Raw genomic sequence first — 22,268 nt, forward strand, 5'->3', positions numbered from 1 at the left:
TCATAACTCTGGAGGTAATGAAAAAAAACAGAATTAGACCATATATTTGTAATTGTTACAGGGTCCACAGTTTATCTCCCTGTTTGGGGATTTATTATTCTTTGTTTGTTTGTTTGATTTGTTTACAGAGCTTCAATAATGTCAGCTTATTAATTGATGTCACTCCAATATTCCAGGTCATATATCCCAATGATCAAAACAAAACTAGTAAAAGGAAAAATGGGAAAACATAAGGAAAGACATAATGATAATTATGAAAAGTTAGGGATTATATGACCACCAAGCTGACCATGCTTTCATTATTGCCTCTTCTTTATTCTAACTGGTTGCCTTGTTACGCAGAACGCTGTGCAGGAAAATCTATTTCTGGATGCTCATTATAAGTAAGTGCAGTCAAATGCACTCACATTTTAAAAATCTAGACAGCAAATGACACCTAAGGAAACACTATTTGAATTTTTCAAGTTCAAGTATCTGAAGAATGTTCCTAATAGTACAGATACAAACACTTTGAAAATAGGAAAAGATGTATCTCTAAAATTATCTATTTTTAATTTTATTTTAATGAGGGATGTAATAGAAAACTCACCAGTGCTTCAAGTAACAGATTTTTATTTTCCACTAGCTAAGCTTGACTTCTAGTGAAAAATTGTGTAGAACTGGATTAGCTTAGAAGGATATATATGTATAAATAAGTGCTCATAGTAAACTAGTTAGAAATATAATGACAAAGACAAATATTGTACACTATAGAGATTATATCTTGAAGTTTCATTCACTAAAATGATTATTTCTGTACAAAGCAATATACTTGTTGCTTATTGGCTGGAAAACATGGTGATAACAGACATTTACAAACCTGAAGAATATTGTAAACTAAAAATGGTATTTTAAATAAAATTATTCACAAGATTACCTTGCTATATTACTGATTTCGGGACATAGCCATTTCTTCTGGTAAATTTTGATTTTCAAGCCCTTGTTCTCCTCCCCTTTCAAATACCAGTGTACCAAGTACTGTATATTAAAAGATAATGAATAGTTTAATGAGATATTAGGAAAAAGTGGATTTATGATTGTTTTTAAATCGAAGACAGACAGCATTTCTATTCACAAGATATTATTATGGCACATGTAACTAGATAAGACTTTGTGAACATGAACAAGAAGTGAATTTGCTAGTTGCAGTACATTAGACTGTAGTTAAAATTGCACTAAAACTATATTTATATCTTTGGATATGGTCAGACAAATTGTAAAAGTGCTTTGAAATTAGGATGCTTTATTTCTGCAACTGTTATCTGCCCCATCTATTCCACTCAAAGTGCAGGCTAAATCACTGTAACTGTTTCATTCAGGTTTAAGGTAACAGCATTTCAGCTCTACTACATCTGTATATGAACAGACAGACAAAATGGTCACATTGGTTCAGCTGTCACTAGCTCCTGAGTAGTATGTCCTATGTCCCACCCTCTTTTAAAATGGTTTAGTGAAGGGGTGTCAAATATACAGCCTGCTGGCCAGATCCAGTCCACAGAGCTGTGCAACCTGGCTTATGAAGGTCACAGAGGGGCTGGGAATTTAGATTGGGATAAGTGGGGTCAGGGCCCATTCCCAAAACTGAGCCTATTGGGAATGTATATTGGTGGTAGTGGGCAAACAATGGAGGCTCTAATCCCCACTGCTGAGGAGATCCAGCTCAAGGATCTCAAGGATCCCTTTAAGCCAATTCTGGATGACAGGGAATGCTGTGGTCTGTATCAGGCCCAGGGGGCTGGTGAGTTTGACACCCCGGGTTTAGTGTTATGTCCAGCCATTGCTTTTACCATTAAGGTTATAACTGTTTTGTTTTATACACAGAGAAGCATCTTAACATGTTTTATTGGATTAGATACTAAATATGTAAATAGTACAGTAGGTTTTACAACCTGTGCAAGGAAGTGGACTTATTCATTGAATCTGAAACTGGAACCAATTTCTAAACATTAAGTTTCGCTTAACCAGTTACTGTATCGGTTAGGAAGATAAAGAAAATTCAGTATATTTATATGGCATTAACCCCCTGAGTTCAGAGAGAAACTCAGAAGTGAAAGCACAGAACTGTTGGCAATAGTACATACCCTATCATTACAAAAATCCTCTTTGCCAGAAGACTGGCAGATTGTTAATATATTTTCCATCTTCAGAAAAAGCTCCAGAAGTGATTGTGGGAACTATGGATCAGTGAGTCTCACTTCCATTCCCAGCAAGTTTCAGTCCCATGGACAAATATGATCTGCTGGAGAAGAATCATAATGGTTTTTGTAAGGGGAATTCATTGCCATGGGAGGTTGTATAGGCCAATGTGTAGATCATTTTTAAAACTGGCTATGCTAAATTCATACATGAAATATCTATTAATACCTAGTAAACAGAACAGTTGGAGATGTTTCCTTTGCATCTCTAAATCAATAAAGGTGAATGCCAGGAATGGTAATAAACAGGAGATAGATTACATATATCTGGTTTAATGCTCTTCCACTAAAGTGTCTGCTCCTGCCACTGTGGGAGACAGGATACTGGTCTGACCCAGTATGGAACTTCTTCATTCTTATGAATGAGCTACATTACACCTTCTATGACAACCTTTTGGAAGCTGAGTTTTATTCTTTGCTTTACCTCAATTTTTCTGTGCTCTTATGTAGTCTTTGAGATACAGCTTTCTGAGAGTGGCCTCTGATTGTATTTTCCTCAGTGATTCAATTTCTAAAGTTGAGTACATGAAAATCAGGGCTATAGACATTAAAAGTCAATTTTGAAAGTGCCTTTCCCTTTATGCTTGAGTTTCTCTAACTTTAGAATGACATAAACACTTACCTAGTTAACAGAACAAAGCCATCAATCAGAACCTTCCATGAAGTCAAATAAAGGATGCGATATATTTACAAACATAAAGTACAAAGTAATGTTTCCATTGCACAATGGAAACATAGAGTGAAAGAAAAAAAATTTAATAAAGTTGTAAAGGGAGAGGAAAGCAGAACCAGATGGAATTATCTAAGCCACGGACTGAACTGTTTTGAAGAAATTTAACACTTTTAAATTGCATATTCGACACTCAGATACCATGCTAATGGGCTCATTAAAAATGACAGAGATGGATATAGTAGATTAGACAGTGACCATTTTCTAATCATTACAAGCCCTCTATCTAAAGTAATTAGTGATTATGGCCCTAATTCAGCAGAGGAGTTGGTCTGCTAAAATGAAGCCTGTGGCTTCAGTGGCCACAGTACAGAGATGTTGGTTTTTCACCTGTATTTGACTAGAAAAACACACCGATTGGTTAGATGTTCATAGTTTCATAGTTTCTAGGGTCGGACAGGACCTGAAAAGATCATCAAGTCCGACCCCCCACCCTGGGCAGGATCGAGTGCTTGGATCAGCCCAGGGTGGTATCTATCCAACCTCCTCTTGGGTACCCCAGCCAGGTATCTATCCAACCTCCTCTTGAAGACCCCCAAGGTAGGGGACAGCACCACCTCCCTTGGGAGCCCATTTTAGGGTCTGGCAGCCCTAACTGTAAAGTAATGCCTGCTGATATCAAGCCTGAACCTGCTCTCAATCAATTTGGCTGTTCAGTTAATTTAAGTCAGTACATTTGACTTCCATGGACCTATGCTGCTTGTCCCCAGTGGAGGATCTGGACCAATGTGGGTTTCAATCTGCCTGAAGTCGGCATGGGGTCACTTATAGAAACTGGAAAATAAGAGTGTCAGTTGGAGGAAGAGAGGAATAAACTTGTCTTTCTTTCCTGGACAAAAAAGCAAATTGAACTATATTCTTCCAAAAGTTAGGGGTCTGAGTCACACAGGCAGAGTCATTTGCGAGGGAATCCTAAGGCTGTAGCAAAGCAGCTTATCATACTGTTGCCAGGGTTATTACCAGCAGAGTTTGAATGTGTAACATTTTCTGAAGGATTTTAGAATGTCAAACCCTGAGTGACAGCCTTACTCCGTGATTCCATTGCTTGCAATAGATGACAGTTTGACAGGCATCCCTAGGGTTCATTTAATTAATTTATGCAAGTCTCCTTACTGAATAACATTAGCGACCGTTTTATTTTATACTCACAGCACCAGCAAACTTAAACTGCCACATCACATTCTCTCCTACTTCTTCTGCTCACAAGCCCCTGGCATTTTGGCCTTTCTCCACTCCTCTTCCCTTTTCAGTGAAAGTAACTATATTTGAAGAAAAGTGCATACAACAAGGTAACAAAATGAAAATGAACAGATCAGCCAAATTCCACAGAAAATTAAAATATTGTCAACTGTTATGTAAAGCAGAAGTGAAATACAGATCGATTTGAGAGTGCTGTACAGTCAGCATTCCTTTTAAGAAAAAGACTCCACAAGGAAATGCCACAAGCAGAGCAAGTTGCACTCGCTGTATAAAACTTGTGTAATTTCATTGCTAATTTGTTTTTATTAAGGTTGCCCCCTGGCAGGTTAGAAACATACATCCATCTTTATGCCATTCTTTCCCTAAGACTCTTTCAATCTACAAGAATGTTACACTTTGCTCATTGTGGCAGGGCATGTTCCCTTTTTTCTGCTTACACGAGCCTTTTTATGAGGATGGGCACTCTTTAGGCTCGTGGATATAATGCTGATGTCATTGGATGTGGAGTGGAGGATAAAATTTACAGTGCCATTAAAGAGCTAACATGCTTCTGAACTGTTCATTAGCCATTCTGAACTAAAGTATATTAAAGCCTTACATCTGCTCTTACTGAATAACACTGTTGACATAGTCTTTTTCACAGCAGCTCTGATTTCCCTTCTGCATATTACTTGCCATTTTCATTGCAACACCTCAGGGAAAAGGAAAGTCTGTAGTTCAGAAATTCTAAGGCACTCTCATACCACAACACAGATTAATTTAGTTTGGTATCTCATCCCGAGCCTATGACTCAGAGGAAAATATTGGCTTATGGATGACCCTTTCTTTTTTACCACCTCCAAAAATTGTGCACACAGTTTTTATCAGGACTTTGAAATGGTTCCACAAAATATACAGTCTGATTTATTGTCTGAAGGTAATAAAGAATTCAACATCCAGCATTTCTTTAATAATTTGATATTTGCAAACTGAAAATAATATACTTATAGTACATGAATGTTTAAAAGAGTTCATAGTGAAATGCTGATACTTGTACTCTGAAGAACAACCAAATAGTTTAGAGGTTAATTCCAGTAGAATCTGATAGTTCATAAAACATTTTCCATCATCCCCTATCTCACTTGCTAACTGTTTAAAGCTAAATGATTTAGTTGGACACATATATTTTTAATAATGAAACTCTACAAAGCAGAAGGCAAACAGGGAAGTGTCCAGTATCCAACATAATAAAATACATTATCTAGTAATACAGAAACTCAATTCCTTCCCCTGGCCCTGGGTATATTCCTATGACTATTTTAATACCATATAATTTTGCTCATCTGTTTTGTTCCTGGTCAATTAAACATCAACTTCCTTGTGTAGTCAGCTCCTGAAGTTAGCTTTCCATCTCAAGAAACAAAAGCCTACATAACAGCACTGAAGAGGTATGCTGTAGTACATGGGATGAACAGAGTCAGTGAAAGAATGAATTAATGGGATTGTTGGCTACAGGACTACTTAATTTAGTTCAGAATTGAGACAGGAGTGCAAGAAAAGAAAGAGTAAAAGAGAGTTAAGGCAATTCAATGCCAGCAGAAGACCTCAGATGTGCCCTTGATTTAACCAGTTTTCTTATGTTTTCTTATGTGCAGCATAACTAAGAGGGGAGGGAACAAGTAGGGCACCAGCCCTGGGTGCCAACATTGGTGGAAGGGGAGGTACAAAAATGGGAGCTTCCATTGCTGCTGGCCCAGTGCTCCACCTCCCCAGTGGGCCCAGATGCTGCTGTCACATTTTCTGTCACTGACAAGAGTATAAAACTGTCACGGTATGCCTTTTTTGCTGAAGAACAAGCCATTGAAGGTAAAAGATTTTGCAGGTGGGGTCACTGCTTCCTGAGAAATCAGGTGGGAGATTCTTAGACTCTTCTTTTTCAAGTGTCCTGAGAACTCAAAATTACAAGTGAAGTCATAGATTTCATAGATTTCATAGACATTAGGGCTGGAAGGGACCTCGAAAGATCGAGTCCAGCCGCACAACCCAAAGGGCAGGAAGTCAGCTGGGGTCATAGGATCCCAGCAAGATAAGCATCCAATTTGCTCTTGAAGGTGTTCAACATAGGTGTTTCAACCACCTCTGATGGCAGGCTGTTCGAGACCTTGGGGGCTCGGACAGTAAAGAAATTCTTCCTTATGTCCAGCCTGAAACGGTCTCGCAGTAGTTTATGACCATTTGACGTTGTCATCCCTTGGGGCGCTCTGGTGAACAAACATTCCCCCAGATCCTGCTGGTCACCCCTGATAAACTTATAAGTGGCCATCAGATCACCCCTGAGCCTGTGCTTTTGCAGGCTAAAGAGCCCCCTGGCTCTCAGCCTGTCGTCATAAGGTCTGTTTTTCTGACCTGATCATGCGCGTGGCTCTTCTCTGGACTCTTATCAAGGTTCTCCACATACTTTTTGAATTGTGGAGCCCAAAACTGGACGCAGTACTCCAGCTGTGGCCTCACCAAGGCCGAGTACAAGGGGAGAATGACGTTCCGGGATTTGCTTGAGAAGCATCTATGGATGCAAGCCAGTGTTTTGGTCGCTTTACTAGCCACAGCATCGCATTGCAGGCTCGTGTTTATCTTGTGGTCAATGATATCACCCAAGTCTCTTTCTTCCATAGTGCTAGCCAGCGTAGCACTGCCGAGCCTATAAGTATGCTGCAGGTTTTTCTTCCCAAGGTGGAAAACCTTGCATTTTTCAGACCTTGCATTTTTCAGACCTTGCATTTTTCAGTCTTAAACACCATCAAGTTCTCATCTGCCCATTTGCTGAGCCTGTCCAGGTCAGCCTGGATCACGCGCCTGTCTTCTGGCATGGATTCTTTGCCCCCAAAGTTTGGTGTCATCGGCGAACTTGGCCAGTCTGCTCCTGACTCCAATGTCCACATCATTAATGAAGATGTTGAACAATATAGGTCCAAGGACAGAGGCTTGGGGGACCCCACTAGTCACAGGACACCATGATGAGTAACTGCCATCAATTACAACCCTCTGGGTCCAACCACAGAGCCAATTTCCCAGCCAGCAGATCATGGTGGACCCAAGGTTACAATTGATCAGTTTCGCCAAGAGGTGATCATGGGATACCAGATCAAAGGCTTTTTTGAAATTAAGATATATGACATCAATCTCTTTTCCCTTGTCCAGGTGATAGGTCACCTGGTCATAGAAGGAAATGAGATGCGTCAAGCAAGACCTACCCACAACAAACTCATGCTGGCTATCCCTTAGGGTTTTGGCATCAGCCAGTCCATTAAGGATGGCCTCTTTAATTAACTTTTCTAAGATCTTCCCTGGGATAGAAATCAGGCTGATGGGCCTATAGTTAGCTGGATCCACTTTCCTCCCTTTCTTGAAGATAGGCACCACATTGGCCTTCTTCCAGTCTTTGGGCACTACACCAGACCACCAGGAGTTTTCAAAGATCTCTGCCAGGTGCCTGGGCTATGATGCTCACCAGCTCCTTGAGTACCCTGGGGTGTAGATATTCAGGGCCGGCTGACTTGAAGGTATCCAGCTTCTCAAGATGTTATTTCATGAGGTCAGCATTTATGAAGGGCAGGGGATCTCCCCCACCCGGACCTCCCTGTCCCGTAGCGGGCATGGGTGTCCTATGGGACTGATGAAAGACCAATGCAAAGTACCCATTTAACAGGTTGGCTTTTTCCTGGGCGTCAGTTGTCCCATCTGGTTCAGCAGGGGTCCAATGTTGCCCTTGCTTTGTCTCTGGCTTCCCACATATCTGAAAAAGGACTTTTTATTGTCCTTGATGCTCAAAGCTAGTTGGAGTTCAGTTGCAGCCTTGGCTTTCCTGGTTTGCTCCCTGCAGGACTGGACCAGTGCAGAATAATCTGCCTTGGAGATGAATCCCATCCTCCATCTTTTGTAGGTTTTTCTTTTTAGCCTTAGGAGGTCTGCTAGGTCCCTGGAAAGCCAGGGGAGCTGCTGTGCCCTCTTGCTGCCTTTCCTTTGAGATGGAATAGACTTAGCTTTTGCATTGAGGATCGCTCCCTTGAGGAGCAACCACTCTTCTTGAACTCCCCTCTCCCTAGGGTCATGAACCCTTAGGGCCTGACTGACAAGCCTCCTGAGCTTGTCAAAGTCAGCTTTCCTGAAGTCAAGGACTTCCATGTTGCTGACTGACTTGCAAGCTTTACGGTGGATAGTGAAGGTGATCAGCTCGTGGTCACTGTCACCCAGCTTCCCATCGATCACCAGGTCCCCTGTAGCCAGTACCAGGTCAAGCAGCGCTTTACCTCTCGTTGGCTCATAGACTTCTACTTGAGTCAGGTAGAGGTCATCCATGCACAAGAGGAAGCTTTGCGACTGCTTGGATTTTGCTGTGTGATCCTCCCATGACATGTCCAGGTAATTGAAGTCACCCATGACAACCATGGTCTTGGAGCATGCGGCCTCAGCCAGTTCTTGGGCGAACTCCTGGTCAAGCTCAGGACTTTGGGTGGGAGGTCTGTAGTACACTCCCATTGTTGTGTCCCCTGTGTCATGTTCCCCATGAATTTCAACCCAGAGGGTCTCCAGTCACCCACCCTGGTCATCAATATCAGCTTGCAGGGACATGTAGCTTTCCTTAACATAGAGAGCTACACCCCCACCCCTTTTATCTACATGATCCCTCCTGTACAGGGTATAGCCATCTATACCCAAGGTCCAGTCAGGGGTGTAGTCCCACCAGGTCTCTGTTATCCCAATGACAGCATAATTATTTGCATTGAGAAGGAGGATGAGCTCTTCCTGCTTATTCCCCAAGCTCCTGGCATTTGTGTACAGGCAGGCAAGTGTCCCCTTGGGGGCTCTTGCCTTGCCCACAGTTTATACCAGGGCTGGGGCAGGGGTGGGCTCCCTTAAGTGCCTTGGCCTGCTGGCTTTGCAAGGGTTGTGTAGTGGGCCAGTGTGGTGGTAGTCCCCCTGTCCCCCAGAAGACTTAGTTTAAAGCCTGGTCGAGCAGGTCAGCCAGTCTGGCTTTGAAGAGCCTCCTCCCCAGGGGAGAGAAGTGGAGGCCATCTCTTCCCAGAAGCTCGCTGCATCTCTTGCGAAAGAGCGGGCTGTGGTCATGGAAGCCAAAGCCTTCCCGATGACACCAATGCTGCAGCCTTTGTTTGGCTACGTGGATCCTCGTCTCCATCCTCAGCCCATAGCCCGAGACTGGGAGGATCGATGAGAACACCACCTGCACCCCCAGACCCTTTAGCCCCACTCCCAAATCCCTGTAGTGCCTCATGACCCAGCTGGGAGCACTCCGAGCCGTGTCATTGGTGCCCACGTGAATAAGGAACATAGGATAGTGGTCTGTGGGCTGGAGGAGCTTTGGGATCTTCTCTGCAATGTCCCGGATGTGGACACCCGGGAAGCAGCAGTCTTCCTGGGCTAAGGGGTTGGGGCTGCAGATTGCCCTCTCAGTCCCCCTCAGGATGGAGTCTCCCACTACAAACACCTTACGTTTTGTCATGGGGAGAGTGGGGACAGTAGCTGCAGTTGAGCCTGTGCTGCCTGTGGGAGCTGGCAATTCAGCAGGCTCTGCTGGAGCAGCAAGAGGTGTGTACCTGTTGCTAAGCTCCGGCGAGGCAGGGACCTTGATGCAGCAGGCCTTAGGGACCTTGGCCACCTTGGTCCATGCCCCTGACTGGACAGAATGGGAGGTCCCAGAGTCCTCCCTTGTCGTAGAGGGAGACCGTGGTCTACCCTCTACCACCTGGGGGAGAAGGGCCGGGCAGTAGGAGTCAATCTCCTGCTCACAATCCCTGATGGCATGCAGTCTCTGGACTGTTGCCTGGAACTCCTCCAGCTGGTGCACCAGAGACCCTAATAGGGAGAAGACCCCGCAAGGGGAGGTGGCCATGCTCCTGGGCCCCAGAGCCTGAAACGGGGACAGGCAGCCCCCGCAGGTGAGAGCCAGAGGCTCTGTCTGCGTGAAGCCTGGAACCATGGGCTCCATCTGGGTGGCGGTCTCTGAGGTGCCCAAGAGGGGGGCCGCAGAGCCTGAGGGGACCCTCAGGGTGCGGCACGTGCCCATCTGTGTCATGCCTCTGGTAGGCTGGCGACAGCTGAGACTATCTACCCTGGGGAGTTTGCAGGCAGGGTCTTGGGCCCTCCTGTGTGAACTCTGCTCTAACTCATGCACCAGCAGACAAGCACGCCTGTTTGCGCAGCCTGGTCACATGGGTCTGGTCACGTAGCTCCCTGGGTGGTGGCTGGGTGAGGTAGGGGCCTGGGCAGGGGCTTGACCCGGTCCAGCTCCACGCAGCTGCCTCCTCCCACTCACTCAGGGGTTAACCCCCTCCCACCATGGGCCCCGCTTGCCTCCGGCTGTGCTGGGGGTTGGCGGGGGGCTCTGTGGCTGCTGGTGGGTTGTCTGGGGGGCTTCAGGGGAGGGGGGGCATGGTGGGCTTTCACCCGCGCATCTCTCACCACTCTGGAGCCTAACTGGGGCTTTTTTTGCTGTTGTCACTGGAGGCATGGATGCTCAGAATATCTGTGGTATGGAGGCATAAACAGTGGGTTAGAACATTCTTGAGAAGTTCTGAATCTATGATTGTAGCTCATGCATTAACTGGGTGCAACTACATGTGTTTTTTACTGCGGAGTAGATTAATAAGCAGTAAAGCATTACCACTTACATGTGTGCCAGTATTAGTTAGTAGTAAACTAATTAACTGCTCTATAAAATGTCAAGGAAAGTAACATCTTACGGCAGAGTAATTAACTGAACAGAAATGCACACGTAGATGTTGACCAGAGGCATAAATTGCTCCTGGTCAGCCCAGCCAACTGAAGGCATGCTCTGCCCCAGCTCAAACTGCTGCTGTCCCAGCTGTATGTGTAGACCCTCCACCTGGGAGCAGTTTACTCTGGCTCAAACTGCTCCAGAGTTTATCACTTCTTATTAATTGCACATGTAGATGCACCCACTGAGCATCTGGCCTTGGATCCTTTGCTCTTTTCCTTACTTTTCTAATCTTTAGATGAGGATGATAATACTTTCCCACTGACTTCCCAGGTGTATTTTGGAGAGTAATTACTTCATAAATCTACAATCCTTTGAGCATATAAAGTGCTATAAAAATGCTAAGTACTATGAAATATCAGGTGCTAAGTTTCTCCAGAGGGGAGAAATTAGCACTCTCAATTAGTAATGAATGAATGAATGAATGACAAGAATTCCTACTTCATAGCATAAATGTGTGTATCAATGTTTTCATAATATTTATAGTAATAGTCAGCATCAAAAATGCCCATGAGGAAACTAATATTTTCATGTTCATTGTGGATTTGATGGTGTGAAGTAAATAAGATGACTCATTCCCTGAACACTGCCAGACTCCGCACTTGAGGAGGTGATTGTCCTGTGGAAATAATATATCTAGATATGCAATTAACAGCTTTGGGCTAGATCCCCATCTAGACTGAATTAGTGCAGCTCCATTAACTTTGATATAACTTTGCCAAGATATTCCTTTTAAGGATCTGGAACTTTGGTACAATGAATAAACACAGTAAGCCAATATTAATTCTAGCCTTGCTAAACTTTGGAAAGTCTAGCTTTGCAACTTTAATCAATTTGTACTATTGTAATCTATTGAATATAGTATTACATATAGTGGTAACAAATATAAGTCTATTTAAAAAGGGTTCCCACCTTAAATTCAAAATCTGCCTCTTTTAACATACTTCCTCTTTATATTTTTATAGGACCAATAATAATTAAAATGGCTTTCATTTTAACGAAGGGTAACAAAGAAGGGTAGCATTGTATTACAAAGGGTAATAAAATGGCTTTCATTTTAACATACTCCCTCTTTATAGTTTTATAGGACCAGTAATAATTAAAAAGGCTTTCATTTTAATGAAGGGTAATATTAGTTGTTTTCTGATTATTGGCCTGGGGTTATTATAACTATTCATGAAATATAACAGCAATGTGATAATAAGAGCAAAAGGCAGACTAACTCTGTGTACACAAGGAATTTGCCTTCATGTTTTAGTGTTATTTCTTTCCTTTATTTTTAAAGGTGTATGCAGGTATCAGGGGTATCTTTATGGGTGCAAGATTTATCCTTGAACACCTGTGCTCATATTTCCTTGTTTATTACATATTTCCTAGATGATCATGGCTACAATATCATTTCAACATTATCTGCACTATTCCATCACTTTTTGGAACCAGTGGGTGTGTCTACATGAGACACTTTACTGTCAAGTAGTATAGTTTACTGTGCAGTAAGCATGTGTGTCTACACATGCACATGCTTACTGCACAATAAGCCCTGCTAATCATAAGTAAATAGCAAATTTAATCATGAGTAGTTACTGCACACTAGTGCTCATGTAGACACCTGACTGGGAGCAAATCTTCTTCTAGTCAGCTAGTCATCAGGGGGCGGGAGATTGTTCCCTGCCCCGGGAGCTGCCAGCTGCCAAGGTAGGCTCTGTGGCTGGAGCCTAGGCAGGTACTGTCCCCCTGCCCCAGCAGCATAAACTCCAAGCCCACTGCTCCAAGATCTCAATGTGGATTGCAATGCTTATCTTCCAGCCCCTGTTTCACCATCTCAATCAGAGAGTGGGGGGGCTGGGAGATCCTTATATCCCAGTGCCAGCTCCATGGTCATGAGGCCAGTGCTATGCAATATGGATCACCCAGCCCAAGCCCCAGGACTGTGGCACTTGGGCTGGGGGATCCTTATCTCCCAGAGCTGGCCCTGTGACCATGGAGATGGTGCTGGCACTGACAGATAAGGATCTCCCAGCCTGAGCCCCATGACTGAAGAGCTTCGGCTGGAAGATAATACTCTCCCAGTACTGGGCCTGCAGTCATGGAGCTAGCACTGGGAGCTCCTTCCTGGTGGTGGCTGAGGATCCTGTTCCCCACCCATCTCTGTGATCACGGAGCTGAGCAAGGAACAAGTTCTCCAGCCCCTGCCCCACAATTGTGGAACAGGGGCTGGGAACCGTTCCGGTGAAGGGCAGGTCCCAACCCCATGCCTCAATCAGGAGATCATGGTTCAGGGCTTGGAAAGAACTGCAGAGGTGGGGCAGGTCCTAGCCCCACTTCCTGATCTGCCACTTTGGCAGCTAGTAGTGAGTCCCTGGCTGGACAGGGAATCCCCTGCCAGCTGGGGGCTCACTGCTAGCTGCCCCACCAGTGGATTGGATGGGAGTTAAGACCTGTCCCCTCCCTGCAGCTCTTTCCAAGTTCCCTGCCCAATCAGGTTGCTGGGGCTGAGAGCTCCTTGCTGTTGGGGCAGGGGGATATTGTCCCTGCCCTGGTAGTAGGCAGCCCCCAGGGGCAGTGAGCAGTGTCCCAGCCCTGGCCAGGAGATGGCTATCTCCAGGCCCAGGGCTCCCTGCCAGCTCCTGGTGGAGACAGGGGCCCAATGCAGGGATGCAGGAAGTAGGAGCAGTTTGCTGCTAGGAACAGCAAATCTTCTCCCATGTCCCTGCATTTGTAGGTTCCTGCCTGTGAGCATTTACTCTTGAGTAGTTTACTTGCAAGTAAACTGGTCTCAGATAAAATGCATGTGTACATGTACCCGGTAATTACTAATAAATTGCATTGAGCTAAGTAGATTATTTTAAAATGAGTTATCTTGTGCTAGTGTAGTCTGAAAGCTAAGAAATTATCTCACTTACATCTCACATACCCATAGACCATTGTCAAGGGTGTATATATATCTAAAATTGATTACATAATTTGTTATTTAAACCTTTGGCAGCTATTGTAACTCAATATAAGCACAATGAACTGTCCGAGTTGCAACAGGAAAGGCTGAAAAACAGGAAACTGTAGATTTATTATGTTTCATGGTTGGTAACACAGTGCCGCATGGGACTGTCTGATCAGACATGGACATCAGAACCTAGGATGACAAAAACTATTTACATGCCACCATTCTTGAGAAAAGCCCATCTACCTTCTGTTCTATCCCTTGTCCTCCCTCATGGAGCAAATAAATTATTTGTGTGAAAATAATGGATTATGCAGCCTATTCATTATGAATATCACATTTTCAGGGCCTCCGTGACAACTCCCATCTTGTGATTATGTTGTGTGGAGGTAAAAACATCTCCTGAATTAATGACAAATCTGTCAGTGCCCTTATCCAGTGCCCTGTTTGAAATGATTAAACTCATCGAGTGTTTGCTTAATCTATTTTCCTTTTTCATATAGCATGCTCTCTGCCTGGGGCAAACCCATCTAATAATTTTCAATTGAATAAAACCATAACTCATGACCCAATAAATTATTAAGAAACCCTGAGTTGCATCTGATTCATCATTCATCTTACTACAATGGCAGAAAGCCTACAGAAGTCTTTAACAGTTTTTGCTGTGATAAATAGTTCCATTAAAATTTATGAATACAGTAGTACATATTAACACATATTTTGTTACTGAATTATCTATAATACTATTTTTTTCCCCTGCACCAACTTGTATTAATAATTACACTGGTTTGGAAAACTAACAATCAACTTGCATCATTGCATCATTAGTGGTGGGTTTTTTTTCCTTTCCCCGAAATCCCTTCAAGAAGTGCTGTAAAATTACCATTCTGAAGTGCCCCATTCATGCTTTCTAGAAAAAAAAACCTCTGCATCCAAAATAAAAGCTTAATCACAACATAAAACTAGAGCATTCCTAACACATAATAGTAACAATTATAATAATTCATATAATAAATAACAATCAAATAAAACATTATGTAAAAATTGTCTGGGGACACAGATATCACCAGATATCAAGGACACCATGTGAACATATCAGAAATCAAACATTTTCAAATAGAAACACTGTTTTTAAAAATGTGGTCAAATAATGCTTCTGTAGTTAAGCATGTTGATAGCTTTCAATAAAACTTGTTTTCAACAGAAAATAATTTCTCCTGAAAGGAGATATTTTTTACAAAAAAGCCCCTTTTTTCTTTGAAAATGTAAGAATAAATCAAAAAGCAACATTAGTAAAAAAGACTTCCACCTAGTAAAAAAGAAAAAAAACCCTCAAAAGCCTGAAAGAATGAAGAAAAATATTCTTGAAAATCAATGGGGGTGAAAATCAATGGGGTGTGTGTGTGTGTGTGTGTGTGTAAGCTGCAATCATTTCCTAATCAGCTTTTTAGTTATCATGGGAGCCCAACCTGGGTGAATGTACAGGCAGCAATCACTGAAAAGAAATTACATCTTCATGACAGCACTAAAACACATTGGTGCTACAGTAATGACTCCTTTACAGACCTGCTACAGAGTGAGAATTATTGCCAGGACATAGCCAGCCCTGGTTCACAACAGCCACTAGGGAAGAATAGAGGATGTTGCCAGCAGCTATTCCTGCCTACTGTTTTGGCCATGTGAAATCCATAATGATGGTGACTGACACATTCTCTAATCTGTAGTTCTGTGAAGAGATGCCTCCAAAGTACATTGGGAAGCAGGGAACCCACAGCATGGGTTATTTGTTTCTTATGCCCCTTAGGTGCAAACAGGAATCTTCTCTTTTTTGCATGAAGAATATGGGTAGTGGGGTAATTAAAACTGCCTCTATACCATTGTTCTGTGGGCAAGGCCTGGCCTGGCACCGATGGCTAGGTGGACCTGAACCACCTCTCTAGGTTTTCCATGAACAATTTTAATATTGGTTTGCAAGTGAATCATATAGCAGCAGTTACCTGTTAGAGGAGGGGAACACACGAAGAGCCCTGTCAAGGTCCCTTCACTTAGAGGAAGGAGACCTAGCCAACTTTCTGAGATGTAAAGTGTTTGTTTTTTATTTCTTAGAGGAGAAGGATTGCCAAATCCTGCCTAAGGAACACTTCCAAACCCAACAGAACATTGTTAGAAACACTCCATAAGGAAAATCTCACAGTTTTCATCTTTGCCTATGTGCCTCCACCCACATCTTTCTCTCCTGGAGAGAGCATTCTGTTGCCTTTCAGTAAGTTATGCCCCTGAATAAGTGGTCCAACAAACCATACCGTATTTAATCAGTACCCAGTTCATTCAAAGATGGATACTTTATGTAGATGGACCTATTTGCTGAAAAGACTCTCCCTTGCTTATGTCATGTCTTGACTGTGCCAATAGTTTATTTACTTGTCTCTGCTGAGCCATAGAGATTCTTTTAATGATTTTATATTAACAGTAACAGCATGTGTTTTAAGATGAGTTTTACAATCTTGACATGTGAATGCTGTTGAATCATCCATGTCATTTACCGGAATGCTAAGCAATAAGCTGTGTCTGCACACCCTTCTATCATCTGGTCATGTGAAAATGTACAGTATTAATGTGTGTATTTTTTTAAATGGCAGTAGATATAAAAAGCTAGAATGGTTAATAACATTGCTGGCTATTAGGGCTCAGCACTGGATTGTTTGGAAAGTAAACAGCATGCTGTCCTGCTTTTTAGTTATTGCACATCTCTTATGAAGCAGAATTTTAAAGGCAAGGAAAGGAGTCATGATGGAAAGGTCCCATTGGAAATATAATCAGTGTTTCATATGACTATATTTAGAAGCTGGTATCAATGCAAAATAAGTGATTGCAGGTCCTCAAAAAGCTGCAGCTCCCAGGGAATGAGAACTAGACAACACACAGGATTGGTTGAGTTTTTTCTTTAGTGCAGGGTGGGGAGAGGTGGAACTGAGTGGCTTCTACTCAGCTTGAGATCTCATTGGATTGTTTTTAATTTGCATCGGTTTAAAGACTTCCTGCTGATGCTCTATGCCCTTCCAGAAACAACACTCCTTGTTTGCCTATGGACAGGAAGACTCAGCAGCAGCAGTAACACCAGGAGGCATTTAAAATTCACACTTTGTATATAATGGCACATTTAAACCAGATGCCTTTTCTCAGGGAATGTAGGCAGAGGAAAATAGAAGAAATAATTGAATGTTCATGACTGGATGTTCCCAGCACCCAATTACCTGATCCAAAGGCAACTTTTACCTGTAGTCACAGCACAGCATGGGGTAACCAACCAGTTACTGCAGCAGCAGAGAGAGTCTTTGTTACAAAGCCTCAGAAATTCATTGCTCCAACCTTCCTTTTCCACCTCCTCCAATTGATGTTACCTGTTTTTTTTTTACCTAGAAACTATCTATTTTTAACCCTACAGATACACACATGCACAGAAACATACACATATGCCCACCTACATGAATCCTGTGCAAGAGTAAAACAAAAATATAACTTACTAAGGACACATACAAACATTACACTTAGACCAGTTTAAGTGAACATATGTCAATCCAAATCCATAACCATACAGCAGTTCATCTCACATAGATTGGTTTAAAAACAATACAAGCAACCTAGAAAAGACCTCATCCAAGGCACACTCAATTGAGATCAATTCAGATTAGATGAATACATTAAACTTGTGTACTTTACCGCTATTGATTCAAGTTAGACTGATACCTCTGGTATCCCAGCTTCTTTAGCCAAACACCCAACAGGCCCCACCTTGGGCTGTCCCAGCACTGAACAAGCCCCACCTCTAGCCTCTAACCACCTGTCAGCTACAGGCGGGGGGGGGGGGAGGGACAAAATACCTGTGTCCCACACATAAATAAATCCCAGAACCTGGGTACCTGAATCCCTGGGCCATGCCCCTACACTGTTTTGATGGCAGGAGGTCCATGTGAGCCCAGTCCCACTGTCAAAGTTATGCATCAGGAGAGGTTAGTGAGTAACACTCCAGCACTCTTGCCCTGTCATCTGATCTGATCCCTGGGGAAAGTCTTTTGGCAGCTAAGTCTCATGGTGCCAGTCACTGTACTGACCTTCCAAAGCAACCCTTGTACCCTTTCCCACTATTACAGGCCCATCCCAGTCCTGGACAATGCCCTCCCAAACCCCTGAATGCAAAGCAATCCCACCTTGACCCCCACTGTCTCTCGGTGTATTCAAAACTGAAGAGCAATGCTGGAAAGCCAAGGGCAGCACACAGCAGGACTCTTCTTAAGCAGCCGGTGGGTGGGGAACCTCTCTCAGTCAGATCATGATGCTTTCAGCATTGTGTCAATAGTTGTCATGATAGTGAACACCACTCATCACCTGGAGTCACAGGTAATACATGAGCTGGACTCTCACATTGAACAGCAACCCAGGCTTCACCTTCATGCCTTCAAAGCACACCCCCCCCTCCAGCTGTTGAACATGTCCCAGGAGACGATTTCCTGCAGCAGAAGTAGGGCACTAACTGGTGTATACCCACAAATAGTAGTACAGCTCATCCCTCTGGGCCTGTCCAACTTTACAAGGGAAGTGTTGGCAGTGAAGTATCACTCCTGCATGGACACAGTGCTGAAATATCCCTCCAGTAAGGGAAGAATTTGGGGCCTGGGGGTTTAAGAGCTCCATCAGCAGACCCCCTGAGTGCTCTGTCTCTGTTTGATCCAGGAATGGTTTGAGTACTGGCAGGATCAAGACCCCACTGAGTCCCCAGCCCCTCCCTCCGATGGAATAAAACAAATATCCACTGTGGTTTTTGAAAGGGACCCAGACTCTCCTTCCCCAGCAAACCATCCTAGCACTGCTTCAGGGCCTCATGCCCACCCAAAAAACAGCCAGGACCCTGGTTGCTGGTGTGCTGGGTGGAGAGCAGTGGCACAGCTCTCAGGCCACAAGGTAGAGAGAGGGCCAAGAGAGAGAACTTATCAGAGCTATTTTGCCATCTCCACATGATTGCCCAGAAGAGTGATGGGAGAATCCAAAAACGCCTTTATACTTTATTTATTCCAACAAATTTGCAAATTCACAACACAAAAGCTGTCCATCTTCTCTGTCAAACTGCAGAAACACCACCTGTGTGAGGGAAGACAATGCACAGAGGATGCAATGGTGGTTCAAAGCCATGGGGATGCAGCAGTGGCATACTGTGGGTCTCTGGCATCTGGGGCCAATGCTTGCATTTGTGACCCTCTACTGGGGATGATCCAAGCAGGATGCAGAGCCCCCTCTCCTGCCACACCACATTTTGACAGGGAAACTGACATTGTGGCATGCCAGGGAAGGGGTGGAGGCCAGAATTTCTGGCCATAACAGGTAAAGAAATGGACAACACACCAGGTGGGAGGGTGGGCCACACACCAAATGTGGGAGGTGCCCAGCCAGCAACCACCCCCCTCCTCCTCACCCAGGCCAGGGCCCTGGGACAACAGCCCCTTCCCGCCCCCCTCCCCCAATCTCTATACCACTGAGATGCACAACTGCAGAATGCATCAGGGTTGTCCATAGGAGGTGCTGAAGAAGCAAAAGGAGATGCTAAAGAACTTGGTCACTTCCTCTGAGTGCCAGGCATGCACAGCTGACTCTTGGCATCATGGAGATTCAAGGAGACAGCGTCCTCACAGAGGGACCTTGGGGCAGGGGGTTCCATGAGGGAGCACTAAAGTTCATGGCCTCTTCTGTGCCTCCCCCCACATACCCCAAAGCCCTCTCAGAGGGATAATGGGTCTGGGATCACTTAGCTGTCTGGCTTCTACCCAAAGAAGTGGAAGAATAACACCAGTTGTCTTGGATCTCCTTCCCACTAGACACAGGTTTCTCCTTCACCAAGATCCATGCAGTTGTTGATGCACAATGGCCTCCCCACGTAAAACAAGTTGTTATACACAGGCTTCTCCCACTAGTCCAGCATCTACTACAATAACCAATACCAATCCCCAAGATTTTAACAAAGTCCTGTGGCAATTGACAAGTGATGATGGGGACAGAAGAAGTGATTGCCTGGAATCCCTAGTCACAGATCCATACACAGGTGACCGTTATGTGATGGTTGCTTCACCCTTGATATGGGGCAGGAGGGTGATTCAGCAGCTGTGATCACAACTCAGCAGTCTTTTTTGGATCCTCTCTGATCACCACACATAGGGAGGAGTCTAGAAAAGATGCTTCAAACATAGTCTGTCCTTGCTCAGCTGGATAGCCACTTCAAGGGGGACCAGTCTAATTGTGACAGAAACACAAAAATATCACTGCATCCTGCAATGTAGGAACCCTACTATTTGACCAGAACAGTAATGGCCATGAATGCAGAACAACAATCGTCCCCCAAGAACTCTCGCAATATAACATATTAATACTGCTGCTTTCACTGACAGCAGACATGCAGATGAAGCCAAATGAGGGAGAAGGGGAGTGGCTATACATTCTTCTGGAAAGGGAAACCTGAAAATGACAGATGAATACATGGCATTTGTTTCACCATTAAAAACCAGATTGTCAGCTGGATGACTGAATTCCCTGTTGGCATTAATGGGCACCTCATGACTCTCCACACCCAACTGACCAACAATTCATTTGCTACTGTTATCAATGCATACACCCCAAGACTTGACACTGAGGAAGAACAGAAAGAACAGTTTTATGCTGGCCTTGATGAAATCCTGACTTTCATCCCCAAAGAGGACAAGATCATACTCTTTGGAGACTCAATGCAAGAGTTGATTGGGACTTTAACATGTTGAGGGGCACCATTGGGAAAGAAGTAGTGACCTAGGCCAATTCCAATGGCATCCTTTTACTCACTAAATATGCAGAGCCTGAGCTTATCAGTATTAACACTATCTTCAGACAATGTGACAAGTACAAAACATCCCCAATCAAAACAATGGCACCTGCTCAGCTATCTTATTGTAGGACTGCATGATGTAAAAGACATCCATATCACATGTGTCATGAAAGGAGCTCATGACTTCTGGACCAGTCATCATTTAGTGAGATCAATCATGTCCATCAGGGTTGTGTTGAAACATCAAAAGCAACCCCAATTAGCCTCAAAACAGTACAATATCAAATGCCTTCACACCCCTAGAAGGTAAACCGCAAAGCCCTCCAAACACATCTCAGTAAAAAACTCACCAATGTTAGGACTGAAAATGATAACACTTGTGTTGAAAAATATTGGCAAGCTCTGAATGAGACCATCCATGAAACTTAAACAAAATTCACTGGCGTATCACCTTATGCCATCAGGACTGGTTTGATGAAAACAATGCTAAAATCAAAGCCCTTCTTGATCAGAAGATAAAAGCTTTCTGTGATTGGTAAAACTATCTTATATCCAGTCAGAAGCAGGGAAATTTTTAATGGCTTAAAGTTGAAACTCAGAGGAAGTTTTGAGAAATCAAAAACACATGGTGGGAGGAGAAGGAGAAAGAAATCCAACAATTTGTTGACAATCATGACATGCAGAGCTTCTTCAGTGCAATCAGGGCTGTATACAAAGCAAGCTCTTGCGAACTCACCCAACTTAGCTCTGAAGACAGCAATACACACCTCAATGATAAATCCATCAAAAACCATTGGAAGGAGCACCACCTGAAGCAAAAACTCCTGAAGCAAAAATCAGCGGTGGCTGATGAAACCATTGCATCCATCCCACAGCATCCAGTAAGGGAAGCACTTGCCAGTCCACCGACACCTAAAGAAGTCCACCAGGTGATAAGATAGATTCAGAACAACAAAGCATCTGGCCGTGATAGCATGGCACCTGAGGTCTTCAAAGATGGTGGGGAAATTATGACCAATAATCTGGAACACTAAGAAAATTTCCACTGACCTAAGGAATTCCAATATTGTCACCATTTTTAAAAAGGGAGATAGGTTGGGCTGTAGAAACTATTAAGGTATCACCCTCCTCTCTATTGCTGGGAAGATTCTTGCTTAAATTCTGCTGAACTGACTTTACCATTTTGCCAAGGGTATCCTTCCTGAGTCTCAATACAGCTTCTGACCATTGAGAACATCATGGACATGATTTTTGAGGCCTGGCAGATGCAGGAAAAATGCCAACAACACCAGGAACTGTATATGGCCTTTGTTGATTTGACCAAGCTTTCAACCCTGTTAACCATGAGGCTCTATAGACAATCTAATTGAATTTTGACTGACCAGGGAAATTATCGCCATCCTAAGACTCCTTCATGACCAGATGATTGCCTCCACCCTATTCAGTGGCTCCTCTCCAGAGCCCTTTGCCTTTTGAACTGGCGTCAAGCAGGGCTGCATGATCACACCAATTCTGTTTTCCACCTTTCTGGAAGTCACCAAAATGCTCAT

At 43.8% G+C, this 22,268-nt stretch overlaps 1 long non-coding RNA gene across 1 annotated transcript in view; it reads right to left on the minus strand.

Moving 5' to 3' along the window:
- Positions 1-914: 914 nt before the first annotated feature.
- LOC149869049 (uncharacterized) overlaps positions 915-22,268 on the minus strand; it is a 58,014-nt gene continuing 36,660 nt past the window's right edge. The window contains exons 3-4 of the long non-coding RNA XR_016441069.1: positions 4,114-4,223; positions 915-1,017 (exon numbers count right to left, since the gene is read on the minus strand). This is a non-coding gene — a long non-coding RNA (uncharacterized LOC149869049). The remainder of the gene's footprint in view (positions 1,018-4,113; positions 4,224-22,268) is intronic.

Source organism: Crocodylus siamensis, chromosome 3 (genome assembly GCF_052110815.1).
Source record: "Crocodylus siamensis isolate JL-2025a chromosome 3, ASM5211081v1, whole genome shotgun sequence".
In the NCBI taxonomy this organism is placed as follows: domain Eukaryota; kingdom Metazoa; phylum Chordata; order Crocodylia; family Crocodylidae; genus Crocodylus; species Crocodylus siamensis.